The following is an 8,594-nucleotide window of genomic DNA, read 5'->3' on the forward strand; positions in this document are numbered from 1 at the left end:
GAGTTGGCGCAGTAATACAGGGCCGAAGGACGCTGGGAAAACAAGTGCAGAGTGCCCTTTCAAAGAAGTGGCGTTCTCGTGTACGTCTTCATTGCCGGAAATGAAAATATAGACAACACCGAGGATCAGGTGGTGCCTCACTCCATACCGGAAACACGCTTGACCACGGGCTTTTTGGTTTAAAGTTTTCTTATCAGAGACGGACAGCGTTGGCAGCAGCTTCAAAGTGAGTAAGACTGAGACTTATGAAAACATTTCTTCTCTCGTATCAGCCCCCAAGGACTGCTCGCTTAAACTCTGTTTCAAACGCAGCAGCAGCAGCAGCAGCAGTGACTTGTGGGTAGAGTTGGGAGGTACAGCCGGTGCGAATCCTTCTCCCCCGTTGGCTCGCAGTCTCTCCTGTAGGCTGCTGGCTATGTGGTGTTGATTATGGAGATGAGTGGCTATGAACTCAATATTTTCCAAGGTGCAGTGAGGAGACTGTAAAGTAGTCGAATGCCTCAGCTCTCGCACGGGAGAGCCATCGAGTGAGCGAGCTAAATGGGTGTAGGGGGATTCACGCGGCTTAGTCAGGACGAGGAAATGGGATCTGGTGCTACGTTTCTCTCGTTCCTCTCATTTCTCCAGCTCTCTTCCCTCCTCTCTACCTCTTTGCCACTATCTGTTTTTACACCCCGGAGGTCTTATTTGCAATCGCTTATATCTCCCGCGGGTCTGTGACAGCGGCATGCGGGCAACAGGAAGTGAAACACAAAAAAAACCTGCACCGAATCCCCGGTAGCCCGATTTTCAAAACGCACTCCTGTGAATTCACAGTGCACGCAATCAACGACTTGAAGCAAAGCATTTGGTGCATTGAGTTAACAGCGGTGTAATTAATAAGTAATTCGATATATGACAGTGTTTTACAGGGTTGTCCCCGTGAAGTTGAGCAAACATTTGCTCTGCTTAATGATTCATAGTCCTCCGTATCATTTCCTCACTTTTCTTTTGTCGGGCTGTGCATCGTAATCTCTCCGCTTCCCCCAAACCGCCGTGCGTCTGTCTCTGGTAGTGCTCATCAAAGAACCAGTGCCCCCCCGACGCCGTTACACGAATCCAGGATCAAGTTGCTCTACTTTTTATTTATGTGTAGTGTCGGGTGCTTAGCTATCTCCCTGCCGTCGGAGAGCTCAGTCTGTTTTGACCCAGCCATTATTTCTGTGGCGGGGACCCCGGATAAACCAGACCTCGGTGTCCCCCGTGAGAGAGGGAATCAAAGAGCAAGACCAGAGATGGAGAGAGAGAGAAACAGTCAGTTTTTAGAGTCAGTCAGCCACTTGCCTGTCAGGCAAGTAGCTTCTCCGCTTGCTGCCGACGCCTGATGAAGTAGGAGACATGCCTAAATGCATTAATGGAAGTGAAACAAAAATAAACTGTTTTCAAGTGTAAAAACAGATGCACACAGCTGCGTAGAACTTGGCAGTGTTGCCTTTGATTTATTCCTCCGGGGGAAGAAGGGCGGCATTTGTGTGTGTTTGGGGGGGCGGGGGGACATGGCACACAAGGAACATTCCAAGTTTGCCACAGGAAATCAATTTATTTGAGAGGGCAGCCGGGCTAAAAATAGGCAGGCCCCAAACAATAGCGATGGAATTAATTGCCCAGATTTTGGGAGCAGGCAAGAAGACTCCAGAGAGCCAAAGTTTGTTCTCTGTCTTGTTTTCATATTTGTGTTATGGAAATATTGGCCTGGTCTAGTTGTCATGTTATTTTGTTTTTGGCATATTTCTGCTTGTCTGCAGCTGTCAAAACAGAACTGAATCTCAATCATTCTCCTCCCTGATACGACGACTCACCCACTCGTCAACACCACTCCCAGCTGCCTTATTTGACAGGATATGATGATTTATCACAACTTCTCCACAGTAAATAGACAATAACGGTTTTGTCACGCGCCGCTGAGTTCTAACTGGGTTTTTCGGGAGTGGTGCGAGTGCTTGCTGTAGGGGCCTTATGGGGTCTGATGTGTTGTTTTTAATGAGATCTCACAGCGGTGTTTAAATATTTAACCGTTCCTGGTGAAGCCTCCCCAACAGCCGCCAGGCAAGACTGGTGAGGTTCCATGCAATCATCACAGACTGCAGAGCACCTATACCCCGAAAACATCAGGAACAGAAGCGCAACCTGAATATATAACGGCGCTCTGGATCCACAGCCCGCTGAGCCTAACACCCGCGCTTATCGACGGGGACGCTGCCTTTTCCACCCGCGAATAAGTGTTCAGACACCGTGACGAAGAGCGAGCGCGTTGATGAAAAGCTGTTATGAGTTATACTGTACATATGTTTTTTTGATGGGATGTTTTCAAAACTTTTTTTTCTCCCCCCCCCCCCAACAGAGTAATGCTCTTCCATCGCCACCTCGATTTTTTACCTTTTCCCCAACTCATTTTGAGCTTCACTGGATGCTTTTGAGAAGCATTTCACCACCGATCAGTTCAGCTCCTTCACCCTTCATGTTTTTGCATCCCACCACCCGCCATTCACAGTCAAAGGTGCCGGGGTGTCTGCCAACACCTGCTGTGCTCAGAGAGGGAAGTGCTAGTGGTGCGTATACATGCGGTGTGTTTTATGTGTGCAACTCTGGAAGTGCGTGTGCGTGTGTGTGTGTGTGTGTGTGTGTGTGTGTGTGTGTGCAGGTCATGGCTGTACAAGATACAGTTTTCACAAAAAGAATTTGTAGCAAGAGGAGGCTGAGACTTTGTAACTGTGATCATGTGATCATTTAGCCTCCTGGATGACTCAAAACGCGCTGTTTGAATCTTAGATTTAAAATTCCCTTATGAACATACAGTACTTTGGAATTCAGTTTTCGTAATCAGATTACATCAAAACACAATCCGAGCATTTGATGAGGAGGCTGAGGATGGGGGATGTTTAGGAAAGACCTCGGATGGTGGTTTTTTTAAGCTGCTTGGGGTGAAATACTATATTTGGTTGTGGGGATAGTATTTGGGAAATACACTGTACCTGCCAGCTGGAGGAGTCTGGAGGGACTTGAGCCCCACAGATGACAACCACCAGCCCCCAGCCTCCTCCACCCCCGCATCCACCGACCCTGCTCCTCCCCCCCGACACCTCTTCCCTCTTTTATCCCTCCTCCCCCATCGCAGACAGCCCATCCCTGCCTGTCTACTCAGCTCACCCAAAAATCCAACCATCATATCCAGCTACTGCTCTGAGGCCCCACTGATTGAAAGGAGCATTATTAGCCCCTGCTAACCTGCCTCATTCACAGTGTAAAATGTTGTTTATTTGACAAGGGATGTATATAGACATTGCTGTCGGGTCTTTAGAGTTTGGCAGACACTTGGTGCCAAATCATATGCATGACTCCTCTTGCCATGCTGCTTCATGTGGCTGCCAAGTGAGGTCCACTGGGGTGTGTGCCAAGGGACCCAGACCACTATTCAACCTCCCCCAACCACACACACATAAAAACACCTTGTGCTTCCTTGATGCCCACTCTCCCTCCCCCAACCTATACCAGCCCTATGCCCGCCCATTCCCCTCCCACCCTTACCCCCTCGGTCTCCGTACCACACTCATTATTAATGATCTGAGGGACAGCTTTCATTTGATCTATTACTTAGGATGGGACGGCGGCTGCTGTGCTGCTGCATCCCTGCTGGATCTTTAATTATTTCATGGAGGGCTTTTCTCCTCTCCGCTGCTCCTTCTCTGTTGTGCAGATGAAATATTGAAGTTGGGGAGTGTAGTGCAAAGTGGCCCCATACAGGGCGAGGTGTGTGTGTGTGTGTGTGTGTGTGTGTGTGTGTTTGTGTGTGTGTGTGTGTGTGTGTGCTCATCTGCTATATTGTGTAGTGTACAGTATATTTGTGTGCATTGACGTGTGTGTGTGTGTGTGTGTGTGTGTGTGTGTGTGTGTGTGTGTGTGTGTGTGTGCGTGTGTGTGTGTGTGTGTGTGTGTGTAAGGCTGAGGCTCCTCCCGCAGCTCTCAGACAGATCCTAGATTTTCCTTAAATGTGGTTCGGTCTTTTATCTTGAAACTTCAGTAGTGAGGTCAAAGATTGGAAGCAGATTTCATTAGTTATTAACATTTTACTCAAACCACAGTTCAGCTTGAAACACAGACATTCTGTGTGTGAATGTGTGAGTTGCTGTTATTGCTGAGGCCACCGAGTATATCCTGGCCATCTGACAGAAACAACTTAAACTATCCCCAATGTCTCAAAAAGGAAAAACAGTATTATGAAATATGTAAGGAGAATTATTTCAGTTCATGTGTAATATCCTGTGATCATGGGCAATTAATGTCATAACACGGTCGTGTTGAGGGGCAGTAATGACTTCAAATCACCTCTCGCACTTCTTGTTGCCAAGAAAAACAAAAGCATAACAACATCTGACATGGAAATATGGCTGACACCGCAGGCACACACAACTTTGAATTCAGGTATGATGTATGGCGCAGTGCCTAATTGCTTTGCTTCCCTATTTCATAAATTTTGGAATCTCCTGAGACAGAGGCTCCTGTGTTAATACCAATCAGAATTCCTCACCGGCCGGTGCTACATTTATTTTGTGTCACGCGGCACATCCCGGGCGTCACCAGGCAGCTGAGGACTTATGAATCCACTAAACTGTCCTCAGATACTTACCTATGGAATACATAACTCCATAAACATAATGACACCTTATTTTAGTTTATGTGATTACACGTGATTGTAAGATTTGCATCCACAGCACCTCTGCACTCAGTAAAACATTGGATTGCTGTAATTGGTAGTAGGAGTAATCCATGCGCTTATGTGGGGGAGCATTGGAATGACATTGATATACAGTGCTCCATTAATTGCCATATGAATAGAGGTCTGCAGTGGTTGGCGCTCTGCTGATGCATCACAGTAAAAGAGATGGGTCACTCTGTCTTCTCCAGCCCGCAGCTTTGCCAAGCTCATAATTACTAAAACCCCCAATTAATCTTCCCATCACATAGGCCAAATATAAACTTCCTCCCTATATAAATGAGTTACAGTCTACGCTCTTAGTAAATGTGCATGCTTGTGTGTGTGTGTGTGTGTGTGCATGCTTGTGTGTGTGTGTGTGTGTGTGTGTGTGTGTGTGTGTGTGTGTGTTTTTGTGTGTGTTTATTTACACAAGCAGGTATGCATGTGTACATTTATGTGTGCACACTCGTGTCCATGAGAACGTCAAGTACAAACAGGACTATATGTTCCCAGTGCACAGCACATCGATGCAAGTGGAATCGGTTGTGTCAGTTTCACTCAGCAGGACTAAAGGGAATTACTATCTGCAGCGCTCTGCATAAAGGACAGTTTTTTATATAGAAAACAATGTTTTTACTACTAAAAGACGGACATGCTGCTACATACAGTTTAAATCATCAACTCCTGTGTTTTACGTGTGATATATAGAAGAACGACATTCAGATGTTTAATCGTGTTATTTTCCTTTAATCAGAAACAAACGAGAAATTAAATTAAAAGGGATTTAGCTGAATGCAAATCGGATCCCATATATATATATATATATATATATATATATTATGCTATTACTTCATTGCATTTACTGTATATTTTGGATGCTTCCTGTTTCTGAATTTGAATTTTATATGTGTGACTGGTGCTTTCATTAATGTTCCCATCAATTTCCTCAATGTCAGTTCATGCACACCTCTTCTCGACAATACTTGTGTGTGTGTGTGTGTGTGTGTGTGTGTGTGTGTGTGTGTGTGTGTGTATGTGTGTGTGTGTGTGTGTGTGTGTGTGTGTGTAGTGTTTCTACATGAATATGTATTTCCGATTGTAGCGTGCGTTTGTGGCCCCTGGCCATTCAACCTTTACTCATTCTGAACAGCATCTCTTCTCCACGCTCCCATCTCACATTCACAACATCTTACTGGCACCCAGTGGTGAAGGTGGGTACTACACTCGATGCTTGGCCGACAGCAGGGGAGATGGAGAACTGTTTACAAGTGGCATTTGCCCCTAATTAAAAGCAGCACTTGTTGAGGCACTTTGTCTGCAGAAGGACTTGCATCCACAGTGATGCAAGCTGGGCCACTGATCCTCCGGTAAGCCTCCTCCACTCTGCAAACACACACCCACACACACACACACTCGAGCAGACATAAACACAGTGAATGACACTTTACATTACACCGCATAATCTGTTGTCAGAATAAGTTTGAGTATTTCGACAGCTCACAGTTTTGGTAAACTGGGAAACAGAGTATAGAGGAACAACACAGATGGCTCAGTGTTCAGCCACTTCCTGAGACAAATGAAGAATAGTCCTCGTGATAGGGATTGGCCTAGGCCGCAGAAGCTCTCACTCTCTCAGCCGCAGACGGTCAACTCCCTCCATTTTGTAATTCTGCTGGCCCAACATCTGGCCGTCCCATGTGGAAAGGCCATTATGTCAGGACAGAGGATGAATGAAAGTAGCCATCGACCTGTCAGCGCAGCGACTAACTGGGCCGGCAGTGCCTTCGAGTTTTGGCCAGCTTAATGGAGCACAACAGCTCAGCAACTAATCACCTGTTCTTTCTCATCAGCCGCTTCCCCCACGGGACAGTAATTGATTGTTAAGTGTTTGATGGATCAGACTAAGACTGAGCTGACCTGTCTCAGTGGAACGTGCAGCACAGTTTGTACCCGTCTGTGGTTTCACGTTTTCACACTCACAGAGAATTTTGGTTCATCACAGACTGTAAAACATTCATCAACACGTCACATGGCGAAGTGTGTCTACTGTGGGTTTTCTCTTCTGAAATGACGATCACTTAATTGAATGATCGATGAGTGAATAAATGAAAATAATCATTAGGTGCTACCCTTCACACTACTTTAATTGCCAACTTGTAACCACGCAAACTGAAACTTGTAAGTATCCAACAGTCTTCCGTTGAGCACTGTTCCTCAGCCTCCTCTTCCTCTCCCCAGGGTCCAGAGTGAGTAAGACCAACTTCATTGCAGGTAGAGTTTAGTTCTGTGACTAAACTCTACCTGCAACTTCCCAGCTGTCTTTATCTGTCAAAGATGACAGGTGTCTGCATGCCCTGCTGGCTGTGCTGTAGTTCCCCAGAGCGTGGACGCCCCCCGCGGATGAGGGGCGGCTCCTGATCAAAGCGGGCCCACTGGGGAGGGGACGGAAGTAGAACACCCCTCTCAATGTCCCTGACAGGACAGGGTCAGAATGGTCTTACCTGTTACGGGGAGAGGGAGACATAGTCACCTCACAGACGAAGAAGAGACACGGCAGACTGGGCAAATAAATACTGAGCATAAATATCAGATGTGTATTTGTTTTTTTTTCTATTTTAAATCTCATAAGGGAATGATGACACTCTTGAGAAGTTGACCCTAAAGGCCTATCCTACCTACGTGGTTTTCAAGGAGTTTGCAGAGCGTATTAGATGAGTGAGCTCTTAAACAAACCAGTTTCACAGTGATGTAACTTTTCTGAGGTCATGAAAGATGATATCCCATTAGGCAAAGCTCGCTGGCAGATAATAGCTTTAGCATGGAACGACCGGCCGTCACTTTAGCGAGACATCTATACATCAAAACCAATCACATATTTATTTACCAGGTAATGGCATTAACCTGTGGCATCCAGGCCCTCTGTGACAACAGCAGGGAAGTCTGGTTTACTTCTGGACTCCGCTTCGCTGGGCGGCAGCTCCAGTGCTGACTTTGCCTCTGGGATGATGTCACCACACTGCAGAACAGACAGAATCAGTTTGCTGCTGTGAGAGGAGGGAGGAGGGGGGAAGGAGTCGCAGAGTGTGAGGCACATGAACACACACTTCTGTGGGCCACCTGGCACTCACGTCATCGCTATACCTTCATCTGGCACAGGAGTGCGCCAGTTTACCACATCATACAAATTAAGCTGTTGTTCATTCTACGCTATCTGTTTATGTAACAGGTCTGTGCCTTCAATGGGTTTATTATAAAACCCCTTTTTAGAATTGCATGAGCCTTTTCAAATCTATAGGAAACATCCCAATTAATCCTGTTGAGAGCAGATGATATTCTGGTACCATAATCCTTTGATATTTCCATCAACTGGTTCTCTGGCAGATGCTCAGTCCACAGTTGACAGTCTCCACCTCCTAATCACCAACACACAAGTCTTCGGGCCCTGCTGTTTTTTTTAATCTGGCAAAAGTTCTTCTGTCAATGAGGAAGCCTCAGATTTATCTTCTTTTTTTTTGTTTAACCCTGGAGCAGAGAATCCTTGACGTTTGGCAGAAATGAGGACGTGAGAAACAAATCACTCACGGGAGGGAAGTGTCTGGTCTGGACTAATGATACAAACTGCAGAGCATTACATAAGCATCACATTTTATCACTTTACCACCCGACACACACCACGCAGTCATACGCTGGCCGAGTTTCATTTTCCCAGGCGAGTTTCATTTTCCATGTTTGGACACTTCCCTCTCTTGGGAAACAGAAGCTGATCGGTTGTTATTTCTCTATACTGCTAAAGGCTCTGCGGCTCTCTATTTAACATACGTCCACGTCCACAGTGCGTACAGAGAGGGTGCGATATGGTCGG

The 8,594-nt window shown here is 46.3% G+C and overlaps 1 non-coding gene across 1 annotated transcript; it reads right to left on the reverse strand.

Moving 5' to 3' along the window:
• Positions 1 to 5,463: 5,463 nt before the first annotated feature.
• On the reverse strand, positions 5,464 to 8,113 carry LOC118285851. The gene is made up of 2 exons (XR_007032213.1): positions 7,617 to 8,113; positions 5,464 to 7,233 (listed from the first exon to the last, which is right to left on the reverse strand). It is a non-coding gene; the product is annotated as an uncharacterized LOC118285851 (transcript).
• Positions 8,114 to 8,594: the final 481 nt, after the last annotated feature.

This window comes from Scophthalmus maximus, chromosome 15 (assembly GCF_022379125.1).
Source record: "Scophthalmus maximus strain ysfricsl-2021 chromosome 15, ASM2237912v1, whole genome shotgun sequence".
Lineage (NCBI taxonomy): Eukaryota > Metazoa > Chordata > Actinopteri > Pleuronectiformes > Scophthalmidae > Scophthalmus > Scophthalmus maximus.